Here is a 22227-nt window from a genome sequence, read left to right as displayed (position 1 = left end):
AAAAGATAACAATGGATTTTTTTTTTGTAAAATTTAATAGTACGTTAACTTTCTTCACAAAATTCATTTAACAGTTAGTTTAAACAAATTTTATTGTCTTAATATACAATAAGATCGGATACAAGTTATAAAAACTTAAAATAATATAATAATATACAAAATTTCAAGATGATAGCAATTGTATAATTCAGTACAATATGAAAAATATAATACAATAAACATATTATGTTCAAACAGTAACAGTTGGGTACGAGTACACTTTAAGATACAGCAATATTAATCAAAGAATCTTTTTTGTATGGCATACTAGTATATAACTATGTACATTTCTGAAAAGGATTGTGTTTTGTTCAACCCTAACAGTTACTAGCTCTATTGGATATCACTCCACAATTGTGTGCATGTGGTAACTAGTGATCTAGAAGTCTTTACTTTTGCTGCACGAATAAGTCCATCTCCTCCTTTAATGAAATCTTCAATTGTTCCATTAAAGTCGTGGTGGTTCATTTTCTAGTTGAACTATATCACCGATGTTAACTTAACCATTAAGTTTTCCGGAGGCTCGAAGGTATTCACGTAATTCGGAAGGATATTCGTTAGACCAACGTTTTCCAAAATTGTCCAATACTCAGTAAAAGTCTTTTTTTTTCAAATACATTGTAGTTTGTTTTCTGTGATCGTGTCCAGTTCTTGAATATTCGCGTTGTGAATGTCGATGTGCATCTCTGTTTTCGAAATTATACTTTCATGTAAAAGATGAGATGGCGTCAATGGGGATATTTTTTGTCTGAAGATATATATAATATTATATACTATTAGTCAAATGCGTTTTGTTAAAATATACTTTTTCACTTTTTTGGTCTTTTGGAAAATGTTGTCTGTGCTGTATTTAGACCCTTCTACAACGAAATTTGTTTTACATGCACACGTATAAAAATTGCGGTTTTTATCCAACGCAATCATAGATTTGAACGTAGTTTTTAATTAAGACTTGTATATATATATATATATGCGCGGGACATGAGGCTAAGCGATTGGTGCTGTAGTGTATCAAAGGTGTGAGTTCATATCCCGCTGAGGGACGGACAAAAAATTGTCAGTAGAAAATCTAACTCTAACACTGTTTGGTGTAATTTTCAGACTTATATATATCCCGACGAGGGAAGAACAAAATATTTGCGAAAGCAAATTTACAGATCTAAAATTGTTGGGTTGATGTTTAGACGAGTTGTATATACAGGATGTACACAGCCATGTATCACCATCACTGCTGGTAATCCGATGAAAATCTGTTGTGGAGTTGTCACTGCTAGGTATGTTGACGCATTATCGGGAATCACTGTACGAGGAAGAGATTTAAGGGTTGTAAATCTTCTAAATGACTGTACAAATAATTCTTCTGTAAGGTCAGGTACTACATCAAGATGAAAGGCACGTGTTAAAGCACACGTAAACAGGCAAATCCATACTTATTTCTCATTTCAATGTCTTTTCGTAGTGTGCATGGGTCCTCCTGGAAAGTCGATTCCAGTGTCTGTAAAAGGCGGAGCTTCTGTCAATCTGATTTTCGGAAATGGCGTTCGATTAGGTGCTATGTATGGTTAGCTAACTTTTTGACAAGTTATACATTTGTGTAGAACCTTCTCCGCGTACTGGCGAATGCACGATATACAGTATGTTTGTCTTATCTGATATTTCATGTCCACCCAGAACAAACAATCGAGTAAGTTGGTGGCCTCTTTGTTTATAAATAAGAGAATCTAGCAGTCTGTTTATGAAGCGTTGAGAATCCCCCATCCGCAACGAATAGTTCCAGTTGTATCAAGAAATAGTCTTAACTGTTCACGAGCGACAATCTTTTGCTGGTCTGTGACTTCAAGCTTGCCAATTTCTTCCGAGTATTGTCCTGCTGACAGTTCATTATCCATAGTTCCATGGCATGTTGTGATTTACTTGTTATAAGTTAGTCGGGTTTTCTCTGTGATTTTGGAATTTCACATTGGGCTACAAATCTTAGAATAAAGGCGATAACTCCGATTATTTTGAATAAAGTGTTTAACCGAGTATTATCCATAATAATGTCAATTCCTTCTTCATTTAGTCTGTTACTTACTTCTTTCGCTGTTGGGTCGTCGTTGCTTTCGTGTTCTACGAATGATGATAATACGGTACTATCTATGAGCGTTTACATTCATGTCGGCCCTTTTCCTTATCGGTTAGCCATTCGGATCCGTTAAACCAGAGTGAGTTCTGAAAAACTGTTCCGCAGTCAGTCCTCGAGTGAGTTAATCTGCTGGATTCCGCTGTTGGTCCGTCACCTGGAATAATTTCATCTCATACTAAAGACCAGTAATCTGCTCCAATGAGTAGTGATATTGTTGGAAGTTTTTGCCACACAATGAGACACTGCAACCCATTCAAAATGTTGGCCCCGCATATAACTTTAGAGATGACTCACAAAATACTGGCCTCAACTTCACGTCTTTACGTTCAAATTCAAGTGTCAATATCAGCAACTTTACTAAACTACCGAAATTGAACTTACCTACATTTGATGGAAACGTACTTGAATGGCAATTTTTTTGGGATTCATTTGATTCAGCAATTCACAACAACAACACACTAACCGTCGTTCAAAAATTCAACTACCTAAATTCTTTACTAAAAGGAGAAGAGTCATACACCATTGCCGGATTTGCTCTAACGCACACAAACTACAACAAAGCTATTGAACTTATACATGAAAGATTCGAACAAAAGCATTAGATAATTCAATCGTACATGCAAGCACTACTAGACATACCCACACCAAAGAATATGTTTACACATCTAAGAGGTTACTACGACAGGACAGAAACATACATACGTGGACTAGAATCTCTCGAACAAGCTCAAGATTCGTACGGCTCGTTATTAGTACCAGTCATTCTCAACAAAATGCCCAGTGAAATACGCAAACACTTGACTCGTGAACATGGTTCGACGGATTAGTTTATCGGTGATCTTAGGAGATCTATTTTTAAGGAGCTAGCAATTTTAGAGTCTGGTAGAAGTACAGAAACATTTGAAACAGCTACATGTACTTTCTACACAAACTCAAAATCGCGCGAAATCTGGCCAAATACCAATTCACCACAGAAATCTTATCAAATAAGCTGCGCATACTGCAAGGAACCCCACTTTTCGTCTGAATGTACCAAATATACAGACCACAACGACCGCATGAAAAATGTAAAAGAAGATAGATTGTGCTTTAATTGCTTAAGGCGACACCGCGTAATATATTGCAAATCTAAATCAAACTGCAAGAAATGTGATAGACGTCACCACACAAGCCTATGCAGCAAAGAACATGATAAGGACATTTTAAGTACAAGTAGTACATATACAGTAAAAACACACAACGCGGAGGAAGCTGATACAATTTTATTCATCTTTAAACTGTGATCGCCCTTATGTTTTGTTGAAGACCGCAATAGCACCACTAAACTACAAAGAACAATCGATTGATGCAAAGATCCTTTTTGACGAATCGCCACAAGGTCATTTATTACGTATACAAGACATTTAGCAGAGAAAAGGAGTTAAGAACCACAGGAAATGAAGCAATTACCCTATCTAGATTTGGAGACGATAATGAGAACAACTCTATTGAACAGCTAAATAAAGCAACAGTGAAGATACAAACTATCTATGGCTAAGAAATACCAGTCGATGTTTTGATTGTACCGAAAATCGCCGCACCATTTAAGGCTGATATTGAAAATGCAAAAACAGTTGCCGTATTTGCAAAACTTAAGATTAGCACACGCTGTTACTGAGGATACATCATTTGAAATTGGACTGCTTGTTAGAGCTGACCAATACTGGGATATGGTCGAGGATGAAATCGTAAGGGGCGAGGGGCAAACAGCAGTAAAGTCAAAACTAGGATACCTGCTCTCAGGACCACTCAAAAGAACCAGTTCAATCAACAAAGCACACTTTCGTGCTACAAATTTAGGAGAAAAAGAAGAGACGCACAATACCGAGGATAAAACAGAGAGGAATACTATTAACATTGAACATCTTTCTAGAATTATGGACACTTCAAGGACAAAACAAAGAACCACTGGTCCGTTGAGAGTAAATGAAACAGACAAATCAGATTTAATGTGGACAAGAGACACTAACCAAAACAAATACTTTTACGATGATGTACAAGGCATGAGAATATCAAAATCTCCGTTCATACAGCTTACGTTGTATCAGGAATTGGATTACAGGGAGAAACTTACCAGAAAAAAAGAAAGTGAAATAAATGTGACACCGTACTATAAAAAACTGTGGTAAACGTTTTAATGTTTATGATGGACTTTAAAGGTAATTTCATGTTATTTATTTAAAGGGAGAGACTTTGATTATTTTCTAAATTTAAGAATTTTCACTTTTCATGGGCCGGAGAATGTTGGAAATCACGCGCAGAAGAAAACGTGAACGTAACGCGGCATTATTGTATATCCAACGTCTTAACTTATGACGTTATCTTGTTCTTTAGTCATCAATACAAATTCATACAGTTTAGACGTCTTTCTTATTACAAATGCAGTTTTAGTAAAACCACTTTACGATATTGGTAGCGTGACCAGAAGAAGATGACTACAAAGCTTAAATCTATTTGAGCGAGACACAGAAGCGCAGTTTCTATGATTTTAAGAAGATTTGACGAGAAGAGTGAATCAGAAGAAAAACCGGAATAGGACGAGTTGGAAACAATTCTTGATACATTAAAGGAAAAGCAAGATATATTGTACTTTTTTTCGCTTGTGACTGGGTGGTAAAATTGTAATCCTCGTAAATAGGTCAAGTTGTTGATATTTACACGTTTCTTCAAATGTATTGGTAGGGCAGTTTTTGGAACAATTATTACTTCCATCGGAATTCTTTCTTTTCTTTCGATCTCAACTGATATTGTCGCTTTCTCCAGGTTGCATACCTAATCTTCTTTCCTGAAGAAATGCAGAAATTGGATTACTTACTATACCATTTCACCACTTATTGTGAAATAAATGAGTTTTATGTGCCTTTATTCAAGTATGATATGTTAGTCAAACCACTTTCGTCATGGTATCACTCGGGCGCTACGGCAAATTTTGATAGACTTTGGTAGGTGCTGTTAGAGCAGAATGAAAAGCGATGCTCTTTGTTTCTGTACTTAGAAAATCTCCATTCGCCGGTTATGTTAGGTTTGATTAGGTTTTATCTTCATTCGAAGTGGAATTTCTATTTTGTAAATTATTACGGCAAATGCTGGTATGACGTGTCTTACTTATCGGAGGCTATATTGTAACTTACATTTCGAAACCTTATAATTATCGAAACTTTTAATTTTATTCCTTGAAGATTTTTGTGCGGGCCTTAATATTAGTGACTTTAAATTCATCGGAAAACACAGTCTGAAATGTACTATTGTCGTAACTTTCTTTAGACCATGTTGACCTTCATCTTGTGTTTGAATTCCTGTTACCAACAATGCTGTTGAGATAATGTCGGTTTCAATAGGATTGGCATTAGTGGCCTCTCGTATACAAATTTCTTTCTTTACTGCTTTGTGTAATCTTGAGATATCATCATCACCGTGACTTGAGTAATGTTTTTTTCTGACCAAACATGGAATTTTTTTCAGTATTATTGGTATCAATTGGCATCCGTACTATTCTTGATATCGGCAATTCCTCATAGTTCACGTTTATAACTTTCTATCGTGTCACTGAACAATTTTAGTCCTTTAATTCTGTGCTATGGTGCCGGCAAATTTAGCAAGTTTTGCATGTATATGCGTGTACAATGTTGTGTTGTTGGCCAATTCTCTCGTGTAGAATATGTATTGCTTGGTTATAATTTGTACTTGTAATTTGCATTCCCGATATACAGTGGATAGTTTCTCCGTAAAGTTGCAATTTCCGATAGCGCAATATTTGTACGCCACTCAATGAAGGATTTTCATGTACGACAGAATAATATGTATCCCATAAGGTTGTCAATTCTAGTACATTTCCGCCAAAAGTGGGTAGGTTGGGTTTAGGCAATTTGTTGTCATGATTTGACATGTCTTATTGGCTTACGCTCGTTTGTTTTGAGTTGAAAGTTATCGGATTTGTATGTTCTTCTACGCTGGGGTTAGTGTATATATGAAATACGGTGCTTGAGTGCACGTGTTTAATGCGGATTGATTTTTGACAGACGTACTTCTTTGAGAGTACTTCTCAATTTTCGTGATAGCAATCTGTATCTCTAACTCGTATCTGTCAACTTCTTTAATGTCTTCGTCGATTTCTTCTTGTTGTTCAATAATTTCGATTGTCTTTTCATTAAGATCAGATAATGTCTTTTGATTTGTTTTGATAAGATCCGTTAAAGATTTCAGTTCAGCAACATCTTGTAACAGTTCTTCTGTCGGTCGCCTTTTTACAGTAGTTTCAGGTTCTAACCCCCGAAAAAGAATTCATTTGATCTGTACTGATTTCGTATCATTTATTTCCTTTTGAGGATTTCCTAAATAATGAACGATAGACACGTAAACAAATAATTTAACAGCAACTTTGAACCTCAATTCCCAGAAGGTTCTAACCCCCAAACGTATATTTCCTTGCACCTTGCTCTGATGTATGACCTTTCAATTGTGACATGTCCTGTTGCGACTTTTGCCGTACATAACTGTTCAAATGTGTCTTGGGGTTTACAGTTGCTTTTAAGAAGAAGAAAATACGTATACACCCTACATTATTTCGGTAAGCCTCGCCAGCGCTGTACGGTAAAGTTCGCCACCGGACATGGCATAAATGAAAGGTAATAACTTGGGGAAGGCCACACTGAAATGAATTTTTGGGAGTTAGGCCCATTCGGAAATTGTTGGGGTTCAAAGTTGCTGTTTAGGAAAAAAATATGTATACACCCTATATTCTTTCGGTAAGCCTCGCCAGCGCTGTACGGTAAAGTTCGCCACCGGACATGGCTCAAATGAAAGGTAATAACTTGGGGAAGGCCACACTGAAATGAATTTTTGGGAGTTAGGCCCATTCGGAAATTGTTGGGGTTCAAAGTTGCTGTTAAGGAAAAAAATATGTATACACCCTATATTCTTTCGGTAAGCCTCGCCAGCGCTGTACGGTAAAGTTCGCCACCGGACATAGCTCAAATGAAAGGTAATAACTTGGGGAAGGCCACACTGAAATGAATTTTTGGGAGTTAGGCCCATTCGGAAATTGTTGGGGTTCAAAGTTGCTGTTAAGGAAAAAAATATGTATACACCCTATATTCTTTCGGTAAGCCTCGCCAGCGCTGTACGGTAAAGTTCGCCACCGGACATGGCTCAAATGAAAGGTAATAACTTGGGGAAGGCCACATTGAAATGAATTTTTGGGAGTTAGGCCCATTCGGAAATTGTTGGGGTTCAAAGTTGCTGTTTAGGAAAAAAATATGTATACACCCTATATTCTTTCGGTAAGCCTCGCCAGCGCTGTACGGTAAAGTTCGCCACCGGACATGGCTCAAATGAAAGGTAATAACTTGGGGAAGGCCACACTGAAATGAATTTTTGGGAGTTAGGCCCATTCGGAAATTGTTGGGGTTCAAAGTTGCTGTTAAGGAAAAAAATATGTATACACCCTATATTCTTTCGGTAAGCCTCGCCAGCGCTGTACGGTAAAGTTCGCCACCGGACATAGCTCAAATGAAAGGTAATAACTTGGGGAAGGCCACACTGAAATGAATTTTTGGGAGTTAGGCCCATTCGGAAATTGTTGGGGTTCAAAGTTGCTGTTAAGGAAAAAAATATGTATACACCCTATATTCTTTCGGTAAGCCTCGCCAGCGCTGTACGGTAAAGTTCGCCACCGGACATGGCTCAAATGAAAGGTAATAACTTGGGGAAGGCCACATTGAAATGAATTTTTGGGAGTTAGGCCCATTCGGAAATTGTTGGGGTTCAAAGTTGCTGTTTAGGAAAAAAATATGTATACACCCTATATTCTTTCGGTAAGCCTCGCCAGCGCTGTACGGTAAAGTTCGCCACCGGACATGGCTCAAATGAAAGGTAATAACTTGGGGAAGGCCACACTGAAATGAATTTTTGGGAGTTAGGCCCATTCGGAAATTGTTGGGGTTCAAAGTTGCTGTTAAGGAAAAAAATATGTATACACCCTATATTCTTTCGGTAAGCCTCGCCAGCGCTGTACGGTAAAGTTCGCCACCGGACATAGCTCAAATGAAAGGTAATAACTTGGGGAAGGCCACACTGAAATGAATTTTTGGGAGTTAGGCCCATTCGGAAATTGTTGGGGTTCAAAGTTGCTGTTAAGGAAAAAAATATGTATACACCCTATATTCTTTCGGTAAGCCTCGCCAGCGCTGTACGGTAAAGTTCGCCACCGGACATGGCTCAAATGAAAGGTAATAACTTGGGGAAGGCCACATTGAAATGAATTTTTGGGAGTTAGGCCCATTCGGAAATTGTTGGGGTTCAAAGTTGCTGTTTAGGAAAAAAATATGTATACACCCTATATTCTTTCGGTAAGCCTCGCCAGCGCTGTACGGTAAAGTTCGCCACCGGACATGGCTCAAATGAAAGGTAATAACTTGGGGAAGGCCACACTGAAATGAATTTTTGGGAGTTAGGCCCATTCGGAAATTGTTGGGGTTCAAAGTTGCTGTTAAGGAAAAAAATATGTATACACCCTATATTCTTTCGGTAAGCCTCGCCAGCGCTGTACGGTAAAGTTCGCCACCGGACATAGCTCAAATGAAAGGTAATAACTTGGGGAAGGCCACACTGAAATGAATTTTTGGGAGTTAGGCCCATTCGGAAATTGTTGGGGTTCAAAGTTGCTGTTAAGGAAAAAAATATGTATACACCCTATATTCTTTCGGTAAGCCTCGCCAGCGCTGTACGGTAAAGTTCGCCACCGGACATGGCTCAAATGAAAGGTAATAACTTGGGGAAGGCCACATTGAAATGAATTTTTGGGAGTTAGGCCCATTCGGAAATTGTTGGGGTTCAAAGTTGCTGTTTAGGAAAAAAATATGTATACACCCTATATTCTTTCGGTAAGCCTCGCCAGCGCTGTACGGTAAAGTTCGCCACCGGACATGGCTCAAATGAAAGGTAATAACTTGGGGAAGGCCACACTGAAATGAATTTTTGGGAGTTAGGCCCATTCGGAAATTGTTGGGGTTCAAAGTTGCTGTTAAGGAAAAAAATATGTATACACCCTATATTCTTTCGGTAAGCCTCGCCAGCGCTGTACGGTAAAGTTCGCCACCGGACATAGCTCAAATGAAAGGTAATAACTTGGGGAAGGCCACACTGAAATGAATTTTTGGGAGTTAGGCCCATTCGGAAATTGTTGGGGTTCAAAGTTGCTGTTAAGGAAAAAAATATGTATACACCCTATATTCTTTCGGTAAGCCTCGCCAGCGCTGTACGGTAAAGTTCGCCACCGGACATGGCTCAAATGAAAGGTAATAACTTGGGGAAGGCCACATTGAAATGAATTTTTGGGAGTTAGGCCCATTCGGAAATTGTTGGGGTTCAAAGTTGCTGTTTAGGAAAAAAATATGTATACACCCTATATTCTTTCGGTAAGCCTCGCCAGCGCTGTACGGTAAAGTTCGCCACCGGACATGGCTCAAATGAAAGGTAATAACTTGGGGAAGGCCACACTGAAATGAATTTTTGGGAGTTAGGCCCATTCGGAAATTGTTGGGGTTCAAAGTTGCTGTTAAGGAAAAAAATATGTATACACCCTATATTCTTTCGGTAAGCCTCGCCAGCGCTGTACGGTAAAGTTCGCCACCGGACATAGCTCAAATGAAAGGTAATAACTTGGGGAAGGCCACACTGAAATGAATTTTTGGGAGTTAGGCCCATTCGGAAATTGTTGGGGTTCAAAGTTGCTGTTAAGGAAAAAAATATGTATACACCCTATATTCTTTCGGTAAGCCTCGCCAGCGCTGTACGGTAAAGTTCGCCACCGGACATGGCTCAAATGAAAGGTAATAACTTGGGGAAGGCCACATTGAAATGAATTTTTGGGAGTTAGGCCCATTCGGAAATTGTTGGGGTTCAAAGTTGCTGTTTAGGAAAAAAATATGTATACACCCTATATTCTTTCGGTAAGCCTCGCCAGCGCTGTACGGTAAAGTTCGCCACCGGACATGGCTCAAATGAAAGGTAATAACTTGGGGAAGGCCACACTGAAATGAATTTTTGGGAGTTAGGCCCATTCGGAAATTGTTGGGGTTCAAAGTTGCTGTTAAGGAAAAAAATATGTATACACCCTATATTCTTTCGGTAAGCCTCGCCAGCGCTGTACGGTAAAGTTCGCCACCGGACATAGCTCAAATGAAAGGTAATAACTTGGGGAAGGCCACACTGAAATGAATTTTTGGGAGTTAGGCCCATTCGGAAATTGTTGGGGTTCAAAGTTGCTGTTAAGGAAAAAAATATGTATACACCCTATATTCTTTCGGTAAGCCTCGCCAGCGCTGTACGGTAAAGTTCGCCACCGGACATGGCTCAAATGAAAGGTAATAACTTGGGGAAGGCCACATTGAAATGAATTTTTGGGAGTTAGGCCCATTCGGAAATTGTTGGGGTTCAAAGTTGCTGTTTAGGAAAAAAATATGTATACACCCTATATTCTTTCGGTAAGCCTCGCCAGCGCTGTACGGTAAAGTTCGCCACCGGACATGGCTCAAATGAAAGGTAATAACTTGGGGAAGGCCACACTGAAATGAATTTTTGGGAGTTAGGCCCATTCGGAAATTGTTGGGGTTCAAAGTTGCTGTTAAGGAAAAAAATATGTATACACCCTATATTCTTTCGGTAAGCCTCGCCAGCGCTGTACGGTAAAGTTCGCCACCGGACATAGCTCAAATGAAAGGTAATAACTTGGGGAAGGCCACACTGAAATGAATTTTTGGGAGTTAGGCCCATTCGGAAATTGTTGGGGTTCAAAGTTGCTGTTAAGGAAAAAAATATGTATACACCCTATATTCTTTCGGTAAGCCTCGCCAGCGCTGTACGGTAAAGTTCGCCACCGGACATGGCTCAAATGAAAGGTAATAACTTGGGGAAGGCCACATTGAAATGAATTTTTGGGAGTTAGGCCCATTCGGAAATTGTTGGGGTTCAAAGTTGCTGTTTAGGAAAAAAATATGTATACACCCTATATTCTTTCGGTAAGCCTCGCCAGCGCTGTACGGTAAAGTTCGCCACCGGACATGGCTCAAATGAAAGGTAATAACTTGGGGAAGGCCACACTGAAATGAATTTTTGGGAGTTAGGCCCATTCGGAAATTGTTGGGGTTCAAAGTTGCTGTTAAGGAAAAAAATATGTATACACCCTATATTCTTTCGGTAAGCCTCGCCAGCGCTGTACGGTAAAGTTCGCCACCGGACATAGCTCAAATGAAAGGTAATAACTTGGGGAAGGCCACACTGAAATGAATTTTTGGGAGTTAGGCCCATTCGGAAATTGTTGGGGTTCAAAGTTGCTGTTAAGGAAAAAAATATGTATACACCCTATATTCTTTCGGTAAGCCTCGCCAGCGCTGTACGGTAAAGTTCGCCACCGGACATGGCTCAAATGAAAGGTAATAACTTGGGGAAGGCCACATTGAAATGAATTTTTGGGAGTTAGGCCCATTCGGAAATTGTTGGGGTTCAAAGTTGCTGTTTAGGAAAAAAATATGTATACACCCTATATTCTTTCGGTAAGCCTCGCCAGCGCTGTACGGTAAAGTTCGCCACCGGACATGGCTCAAATGAAAGGTAATAACTTGGGGAAGGCCACACTGAAATGAATTTTTGGGAGTTAGGCCCATTCGGAAATTGTTGGGGTTCAAAGTTGCTGTTAAGGAAAAAAATATGTATACACCCTATATTCTTTCGGTAAGCCTCGCCAGCGCTGTACGGTAAAGTTCGCCACCGGACATAGCTCAAATGAAAGGTAATAACTTGGGGAAGGCCACACTGAAATGAATTTTTGGGAGTTAGGCCCATTCGGAAATTGTTGGGGTTCAAAGTTGCTGTTAAGGAAAAAAATATGTATACACCCTATATTCTTTCGGTAAGCCTCGCCAGCGCTGTACGGTAAAGTTCGCCACCGGACATGGCTCAAATGAAAGGTAATAACTTGGGGAAGGCCACATTGAAATGAATTTTTGGGAGTTAGGCCCATTCGGAAATTGTTGGGGTTCAAAGTTGCTGTTTAGGAAAAAAATATGTATACACCCTATATTCTTTCGGTAAGCCTCGCCAGCGCTGTACGGTAAAGTTCGCCACCGGACATGGCTCAAATGAAAGGTAATAACTTGGGGAAGGCCACACTGAAATGAATTTTTGGGAGTTAGGCCCATTCGGAAATTGTTGGGGTTCAAAGTTGCTGTTAAGGAAAAAAATATGTATACACCCTATATTCTTTCGGTAAGCCTCGCCAGCGCTGTACGGTAAAGTTCGCCACCGGACATAGCTCAAATGAAAGGTAATAACTTGGGGAAGGCCACACTGAAATGAATTTTTGGGAGTTAGGCCCATTCGGAAATTGTTGGGGTTCAAAGTTGCTGTTAAGGAAAAAAATATGTATACACCCTATATTCTTTCGGTAAGCCTCGCCAGCGCTGTACGGTAAAGTTCGCCACCGGACATGGCTCAAATGAAAGGTAATAACTTGGGGAAGGCCACATTGAAATGAATTTTTGGGAGTTAGGCCCATTCGGAAATTGTTGGGGTTCAAAGTTGCTGTTTAGGAAAAAAATATGTATACACCCTATATTCTTTCGGTAAGCCTCGCCAGCGCTGTACGGTAAAGTTCGCCACCGGACATGGCTCAAATGAAAGGTAATAACTTGGGGAAGGCCACACTGAAATGAATTTTTGGGAGTTAGGCCCATTCGGAAATTGTTGGGGTTCAAAGTTGCTGTTAAGGAAAAAAATATGTATACACCCTATATTCTTTCGGTAAGCCTCGCCAGCGCTGTACGGTAAAGTTCGCCACCGGACATAGCTCAAATGAAAGGTAATAACTTGGGGAAGGCCACACTGAAATGAATTTTTGGGAGTTAGGCCCATTCGGAAATTGTTGGGGTTCAAAGTTGCTGTTAAGGAAAAAAATATGTATACACCCTATATTCTTTCGGTAAGCCTCGCCAGCGCTGTACGGTAAAGTTCGCCACCGGACATGGCTCAAATGAAAGGTAATAACTTGGGGAAGGCCACATTGAAATGAATTTTTGGGAGTTAGGCCCATTCGGAAATTGTTGGGGTTCAAAGTTGCTGTTTAGGAAAAAAATATGTATACACCCTATATTCTTTCGGTAAGCCTCGCCAGCGCTGTACGGTAAAGTTCGCCACCGGACATGGCTCAAATGAAAGGTAATAACTTGGGGAAGGCCACACTGAAATGAATTTTTGGGAGTTAGGCCCATTCGGAAATTGTTGGGGTTCAAAGTTGCTGTTAAGGAAAAAAATATGTATACACCCTATATTCTTTCGGTAAGCCTCGCCAGCGCTGTACGGTAAAGTTCGCCACCGGACATAGCTCAAATGAAAGGTAATAACTTGGGGAAGGCCACACTGAAATGAATTTTTGGGAGTTAGGCCCATTCGGAAATTGTTGGGGTTCAAAGTTGCTGTTAAGGAAAAAAATATGTATACACCCTATATTCTTTCGGTAAGCCTCGCCAGCGCTGTACGGTAAAGTTCGCCACCGGACATGGCTCAAATGAAAGGTAATAACTTGGGGAAGGCCACATTGAAATGAATTTTTGGGAGTTAGGCCCATTCGGAAATTGTTGGGGTTCAAAGTTGCTGTTTAGGAAAAAAATATGTATACACCCTATATTCTTTCGGTAAGCCTCGCCAGCGCTGTACGGTAAAGTTCGCCACCGGACATGGCTCAAATGAAAGGTAATAACTTGGGGAAGGCCACACTGAAATGAATTTTTGGGAGTTAGGCCCATTCGGAAATTGTTGGGGTTCAAAGTTGCTGTTAAGGAAAAAAATATGTATACACCCTATATTCTTTCGGTAAGCCTCGCCAGCGCTGTACGGTAAAGTTCGCCACCGGACATAGCTCAAATGAAAGGTAATAACTTGGGGAAGGCCACACTGAAATGAATTTTTGGGAGTTAGGCCCATTCGGAAATTGTTGGGGTTCAAAGTTGCTGTTAAGGAAAAAAATATGTATACACCCTATATTCTTTCGGTAAGCCTCGCCAGCGCTGTACGGTAAAGTTCGCCACCGGACATGGCTCAAATGAAAGGTAATAACTTGGGGAAGGCCACATTGAAATGAATTTTTGGGAGTTAGGCCCATTCGGAAATTGTTGGGGTTCAAAGTTGCTGTTTAGGAAAAAAATATGTATACACCCTATATTCTTTCGGTAAGCCTCGCCAGCGCTGTACGGTAAAGTTCGCCACCGGACATGGCTCAAATGAAAGGTAATAACTTGGGGAAGGCCACACTGAAATGAATTTTTGGGAGTTAGGCCCATTCGGAAATTGTTGGGGTTCAAAGTTGCTGTTAAGGAAAAAAATATGTATACACCCTATATTCTTTCGGTAAGCCTCGCCAGCGCTGTACGGTAAAGTTCGCCACCGGACATAGCTCAAATGAAAGGTAATAACTTGGGGAAGGCCACACTGAAATGAATTTTTGGGAGTTAGGCCCATTCGGAAATTGTTGGGGTTCAAAGTTGCTGTTAAGGAAAAAAATATGTATACACCCTATATTCTTTCGGTAAGCCTCGCCAGCGCTGTACGGTAAAGTTCGCCACCGGACATGGCTCAAATGAAAGGTAATAACTTGGGGAAGGCCACATTGAAATGAATTTTTGGGAGTTAGGCCCATTCGGAAATTGTTGGGGTTCAAAGTTGCTGTTTAGGAAAAAAATATGTATACACCCTATATTCTTTCGGTAAGCCTCGCCAGCGCTGTACGGTAAAGTTCGCCACCGGACATGGCTCAAATGAAAGGTAATAACTTGGGGAAGGCCACACTGAAATGAATTTTTGGGAGTTAGGCCCATTCGGAAATTGTTGGGGTTCAAAGTTGCTGTTAAGGAAAAAAATATGTATACACCCTATATTCTTTCGGTAAGCCTCGCCAGCGCTGTACGGTAAAGTTCGCCACCGGACATAGCTCAAATGAAAGGTAATAACTTGGGGAAGGCCACACTGAAATGAATTTTTGGGAGTTAGGCCCATTCGGAAATTGTTGGGGTTCAAAGTTGCTGTTAAGGAAAAAAATATGTATACACCCTATATTCTTTCGGTAAGCCTCGCCAGCGCTGTACGGTAAAGTTCGCCACCGGACATGGCTCAAATGAAAGGTAATAACTTGGGGAAGGCCACATTGAAATGAATTTTTGGGAGTTAGGCCCATTCGGAAATTGTTGGGGTTCAAAGTTGCTGTTTAGGAAAAAAATATGTATACACCCTATATTCTTTCGGTAAGCCTCGCCAGCGCTGTACGGTAAAGTTCGCCACCGGACATGGCTCAAATGAAAGGTAATAACTTGGGGAAGGCCACACTGAAATGAATTTTTGGGAGTTAGGCCCATTCGGAAATTGTTGGGGTTCAAAGTTGCTGTTAAGGAAAAAAATATGTATACACCCTATATTCTTTCGGTAAGCCTCGCCAGCGCTGTACGGTAAAGTTCGCCACCGGACATAGCTCAAATGAAAGGTAATAACTTGGGGAAGGCCACACTGAAATGAATTTTTGGGAGTTAGGCCCATTCGGAAATTGTTGGGGTTCAAAGTTGCTGTTAAGGAAAAAAATATGTATACACCCTATATTCTTTCGGTAAGCCTCGCCAGCGCTGTACGGTAAAGTTCGCCACCGGACATGGCTCAAATGAAAGGTAATAACTTGGGGAAGGCCACATTGAAATGAATTTTTGGGAGTTAGGCCCATTCGGAAATTGTTGGGGTTCAAAGTTGCTGTTTAGGAAAAAAATATGTATACACCCTATATTCTTTCGGTAAGCCTCGCCAGCGCTGTACGGTAAAGTTCGCCACCGGACATGGCTCAAATGAAAGGTAATAACTTGGGGAAGGCCACACTGAAATGAATTTTTGGGAGTTAGGCCCATTCGGAAATTGTTGGGGTTCAAAGTTGCTGTTAAGGAAAAAAATATGTATACACCCTATATTCTTTCGGTAAGCCTCGCCAGCGCTGTACGGTAAAGTTCGCCACCGGACATAGCTCAAATGAAAGGTAATAACTTGGGGAAGGCCACACTGAAATGAATTTTTGGGAGTTAGGCCCATTCGGAAATTGTTGGGGTTCAAAGTTGCTGTTAAGGAAAAAAATATGTATACACCCTATATTCTTTCGGTAAGCCTCGCCAGCGCTGTACGGTAAAGTTCGCCACCGGACATGGCTCAAATGAAAGGTAATAACTTGGGGAAGGCCACATTGAAATGAATTTTTGGGAGTTAGGCCCATTCGGAAATTGTTGGGGTTCAAAGTTGCTGTTTAGGAAAAAAATATGTATACACCCTATATTCTTTCGGTAAGCCTCGCCAGCGCTGTACGGTAAAGTTCGCCACCGGACATGGCTCAAATGAAAGGTAATAACTTGGGGAAGGCCACACTGAAATGAATTTTTGGGAGTTAGGCCCATTCGGAAATTGTTGGGGTTCAAAGTTGCTGTTAAGGAAAAAAATATGTATACACCCTATATTCTTTCGGTAAGCCTCGCCAGCGCTGTACGGTAAAGTTCGCCACCGGACATAGCTCAAATGAAAGGTAATAACTTGGGGAAGGCCACACTGAAATGAATTTTTGGGAGTTAGGCCCATTCGGAAATTGTTGGGGTTCAAAGTTGCTGTTAAGGAAAAAAATATGTATACACCCTATATTCTTTCGGTAAGCCTCGCCAGCGCTGTACGGTAAAGTTCGCCACCGGACATGGCTCAAATGAAAGGTAATAACTTGGGGAAGGCCACATTGAAATGAATTTTTGGGAGTTAGGCCCATTCGGAAATTGTTGGGGTTCAAAGTTGCTGTTTAGGAAAAAAATATGTATACACCCTATATTCTTTCGGTAAGCCTCGCCAGCGCTGTACGGTAAAGTTCGCCACCGGACATGGCTCAAATGAAAGGTAATAACTTGGGGAAGGCCACACTGAAATGAATTTTTGGGAGTTAGGCCCATTCGGAAATTGTTGGGGTTCAAAGTTGCTGTTAAGGAAAAAAATATGTATACACCCTATATTCTTTCGGTAAGCCTCGCCAGCGCTGTACGGTAAAGTTCGCCACCGGACATAGCTCAAATGAAAGGTAATAACTTGGGGAAGGCCACACTGAAATGAATTTTTGGGAGTTAGGCCCATTCGGAAATTGTTGGGGTTCAAAGTTGCTGTTAAGGAAAAAAATATGTATACACCCTATATTCTTTCGGTAAGCCTCGCCAGCGCTGTACGGTAAAGTTCGCCACCGGACATGGCTCAAATGAAAGGTAATAACTTGGGGAAGGCCACATTGAAATGAATTTTTGGGAGTTAGGCCCATTCGGAAATTGTTGGGGTTCAAAGTTGCTGTTTAGGAAAAAAATATGTATACACCCTATATTCTTTCGGTAAGCCTCGCCAGCGCTGTACGGTAAAGTTCGCCACCGGACATGGCTCAAATGAAAGGTAATAACTTGGGGAAGGCCACACTGAAATGAATTTTTGGGAGTTAGGCCCATTCGGAAATTGTTGGGGTTCAAAGTTGCTGTTAAGGAAAAAAATATGTATACACCCTATATTCTTTCGGTAAGCCTCGCCAGCGCTGTACGGTAAAGTTCGCCACCGGACATAGCTCAAATGAAAGGTAATAACTTGGGGAAGGCCACACTGAAATGAATTTTTGGGAGTTAGGCCCATTCGGAAATTGTTGGGGTTCAAAGTTGCTGTTAAGGAAAAAAATATGTATACACCCTATATTCTTTCGGTAAGCCTCGCCAGCGCTGTACGGTAAAGTTCGCCACCGGACATGGCTCAAATGAAAGGTAATAACTTGGGGAAGGCCACATTGAAATGAATTTTTGGGAGTTAGGCCCATTCGGAAATTGTTGGGGTTCAAAGTTGCTGTTTAGGAAAAAAATATGTATACACCCTATATTCTTTCGGTAAGCCTCGCCAGCGCTGTACGGTAAAGTTCGCCACCGGACATGGCTCAAATGAAAGGTAATAACTTGGGGAAGGCCACACTGAAATGAATTTTTGGGAGTTAGGCCCATTCGGAAATTGTTGGGGTTCAAAGTTGCTGTTAAGGAAAAAAATATGTATACACCCTATATTCTTTCGGTAAGCCTCGCCAGCGCTGTACGGTAAAGTTCGCCACCGGACATAGCTCAAATGAAAGGTAATAACTTGGGGAAGGCCACACTGAAATGAATTTTTGGGAGTTAGGCCCATTCGGAAATTGTTGGGGTTCAAAGTTGCTGTTAAGGAAAAAAATATGTATACACCCTATATTCTTTCGGTAAGCCTCGCCAGCGCTGTACGGTAAAGTTCGCCACCGGACATGGCTCAAATGAAAGGTAATAACTTGGGGAAGGCCACATTGAAATGAATTTTTGGGAGTTAGGCCCATTCGGAAATTGTTGGGGTTCAAAGTTGCTGTTTAGGAAAAAAATATGTATACACCCTATATTCTTTCGGTAAGCCTCGCCAGCGCTGTACGGTAAAGTTCGCCACCGGACATGGCTCAAATGAAAGGTAATAACTTGGGGAAGGCCACACTGAAATGAATTTTTGGGAGTTAGGCCCATTCGGAAATTGTTGGGGTTCAAAGTTGCTGTTAAGGAAAAAAATATGTATACACCCTATATTCTTTCGGTAAGCCTCGCCAGCGCTGTACGGTAAAGTTCGCCACCGGACATAGCTCAAATGAAAGGTAATAACTTGGGGAAGGCCACACTGAAATGAATTTTTGGGAGTTAGGCCCATTCGGAAATTGTTGGGGTTCAAAGTTGCTGTTAAGGAAAAAAATATGTATACACCCTATATTCTTTCGGTAAGCCTCGCCAGCGCTGTACGGTAAAGTTCGCCACCGGACATGGCTCAAATGAAAGGTAATAACTTGGGGAAGGCCACATTGAAATGAATTTTTGGGAGTTAGGCCCATTCGGAAATTGTTGGGGTTCAAAGTTGCTGTTTAGGAAAAAAATATGTATACACCCTATATTCTTTCGGTAAGCCTCGCCAGCGCTGTACGGTAAAGTTCGCCACCGGACATGGCTCAAATGAAAGGTAATAACTTGGGGAAGGCCACACTGAAATGAATTTTTGGGAGTTAGGCCCATTCGGAAATTGTTGGGGTTCAAAGTTGCTGTTAAGGAAAAAAATATGTATACACCCTATATTCTTTCGGTAAGCCTCGCCAGCGCTGTACGGTAAAGTTCGCCACCGGACATAGCTCAAATGAAAGGTAATAACTTGGGGAAGGCCACACTGAAATGAATTTTTGGGAGTTAGGCCCATTCGGAAATTGTTGGGGTTCAAAGTTGCTGTTAAGGAAAAAAATATGTATACACCCTATATTCTTTCGGTAAGCCTCGCCAGCGCTGTACGGTAAAGTTCGCCACCGGACATGGCTCAAATGAAAGGTAATAACTTGGGGAAGGCCACATTGAAATGAATTTTTGGGAGTTAGGCCCATTCGGAAATTGTTGGGGTTCAAAGTTGCTGTTTAGGAAAAAAATATGTATACACCCTATATTCTTTCGGTAAGCCTCGCCAGCGCTGTACGGTAAAGTTCGCCACCGGACATGGCTCAAATGAAAGGTAATAACTTGGGGAAGGCCACACTGAAATGAATTTTTGGGAGTTAGGCCCATTCGGAAATTGTTGGGGTTCAAAGTTGCTGTTAAGGAAAAAAATATGTATACACCCTATATTCTTTCGGTAAGCCTCGCCAGCGCTGTACGGTAAAGTTCGCCACCGGACATAGCTCAAATGAAAGGTAATAACTTGGGGAAGGCCACACTGAAATGAATTTTTGGGAGTTAGGCCCATTCGGAAATTGTTGGGGTTCAAAGTTGCTGTTAAGGAAAAAAATATGTATACACCCTATATTCTTTCGGTAAGCCTCGCCAGCGCTGTACGGTAAAGTTCGCCACCGGACATGGCTCAAATGAAAGGTAATAACTTGGGGAAGGCCACATTGAAATGAATTTTTGGGAGTTAGGCCCATTCGGAAATTGTTGGGGTTCAAAGTTGCTGTTTAGGAAAAAAATATGTATACACCCTATATTCTTTCGGTAAGCCTCGCCAGCGCTGTACGGTAAAGTTCGCCACCGGACATGGCTCAAATGAAAGGTAATAACTTGGGGAAGGCCACACTGAAATGAATTTTTGGGAGTTAGGCCCATTCGGAAATTGTTGGGGTTCAAAGTTGCTGTTAAGGAAAAAAATATGTATACACCCTATATTCTTTCGGTAAGCCTCGCCAGCGCTGTACGGTAAAGTTCGCCACCGGACATAGCTCAAATGAAAGGTAATAACTTGGGGAAGGCCACACTGAAATGAATTTTTGGGAGTTAGGCCCATTCGGAAATTGTTGGGGTTCAAAGTTGCTGTTAAGGAAAAAAATATGTATACACCCTATATTCTTTCGGTAAGCCTCGCCAGCGCTGTACGGTAAAGTTCGCCACCGGACATGGCTCAAATGAAAGGTAATAACTTGGGGAAGGCCACATTGAAATGAATTTTTGGGAGTTAGGCCCATTCGGAAATTGTTGGGGTTCAAAGTTGCTGTTTAGGAAAAAAATATGTATACACCCTATATTCTTTCGGTAAGCCTCGCCAGCGCTGTACGGTAAAGTTCGCCACCGGACATGGCTCAAATGAAAGGTAATAACTTGGGGAAGGCCACACTGAAATGAATTTTTGGGAGTTAGGCCCATTCGGAAATTGTTGGGGTTCAAAGTTGCTGTTAAGGAAAAAAATATGTATACACCCTATATTCTTTCGGTAAGCCTCGCCAGCGCTGTACGGTAAAGTTCGCCACCGGACATAGCTCAAATGAAAGGTAATAACTTGGGGAAGGCCACACTGAAATGAATTTTTGGGAGTTAGGCCCATTCGGAAATTGTTGGGGTTCAAAGTTGCTGTTAAGGAAAAAAATATGTATACACCCTATATTCTTTCGGTAAGCCTCGCCAGCGCTGTACGGTAAAGTTCGCCACCGGACATGGCTCAAATGAAAGGTAATAACTTGGGGAAGGCCACATTGAAATGAATTTTTGGGAGTTAGGCCCATTCGGAAATTGTTGGGGTTCAAAGTTGCTGTTTAGGAAAAAAATATGTATACACCCTATATTCTTTCGGTAAGCCTCGCCAGCGCTGTACGGTAAAGTTCGCCACCGGACATGGCTCAAATGAAAGGTAATAACTTGGGGAAGGCCACACTGAAATGAATTTTTGGGAGTTAGGCCCATTCGGAAATTGTTGGGGTTCAAAGTTGGTAGGTTTTTACTATACAATTTTTGGGACAGGTGGGGGCTTTCCATAAATATTTCTATTGATATTTTTTAAATGTTTCTAGCGTTAAGGTTATATTTCAATTGTTTTAAGAAATATTGTATATAAAATACATCTTCAATGTTGTTTTATTGATAAAAATTATATTTTACATAAAGACAATTATGCAACTTACATAAGGGATTATATTCGAGGACAACGAGAATTTACGACAGCTTGAAGGGGTCATAAAACGATTTCCTACATATTTTTTCACTCCTCTTAACTCTCAATTTTTTATGATTTTCAAATAAGTTTGAATATTGAACCGACTGCTCACAGCTAGTTGGATATAGAATATCGAACCGGCGGCTAACTGCACATATATTAGTTATGCAGAAACTAGATATTTCTATACACATTGACACCAATATGCCGGATTTAGAAATCAAGCTAGTGAGTGCTTTCAGTTACTGACGTCATTTGTGTTGGTTTGTTCAACGTTCACTTCTAAGGCTGAACATCTGTGGTCATTTAGACGTTAAAAAATAATACATATCGTATTGGTAGCTATAATTTCGAAAAAAAAGTGGCTGCTATCATTATTGGTATTTAAAACGAAAAAATCCTTTGAGAATCACTACAAGCCGTGAAATTGTCGAATTCCGCTCTTAAATTACATTTAACTTAGATTTTGAGATTTTTGGAACATTCGAGTCTGTTATAGT

General features: G+C 40.8%; 1 protein-coding gene across 1 annotated transcript in view; it reads left to right on the top strand.

Annotated features, from left to right (window-relative positions):
• LOC127736663 (prestin-like) overlaps nucleotides 1–22227 on the top strand; it is a 38987-nt gene that overhangs the window by 15239 nt on the left and 1521 nt on the right. The gene's annotated exons all lie outside the window — the stretch shown is intronic.

The sequence above is a fragment of the Mytilus californianus genome, unplaced genomic scaffold, assembly GCF_021869535.1.
Source record: "Mytilus californianus isolate M0D057914Y unplaced genomic scaffold, xbMytCali1.0.p SCAF_35, whole genome shotgun sequence".
Taxonomy (NCBI): Eukaryota; Metazoa; Mollusca; class Bivalvia; order Mytilida; family Mytilidae; genus Mytilus; species Mytilus californianus.
The sequence above is the reverse complement of the archived record's forward strand: the minus strand, read 5'-3'. Positions and strand labels throughout refer to the sequence as shown.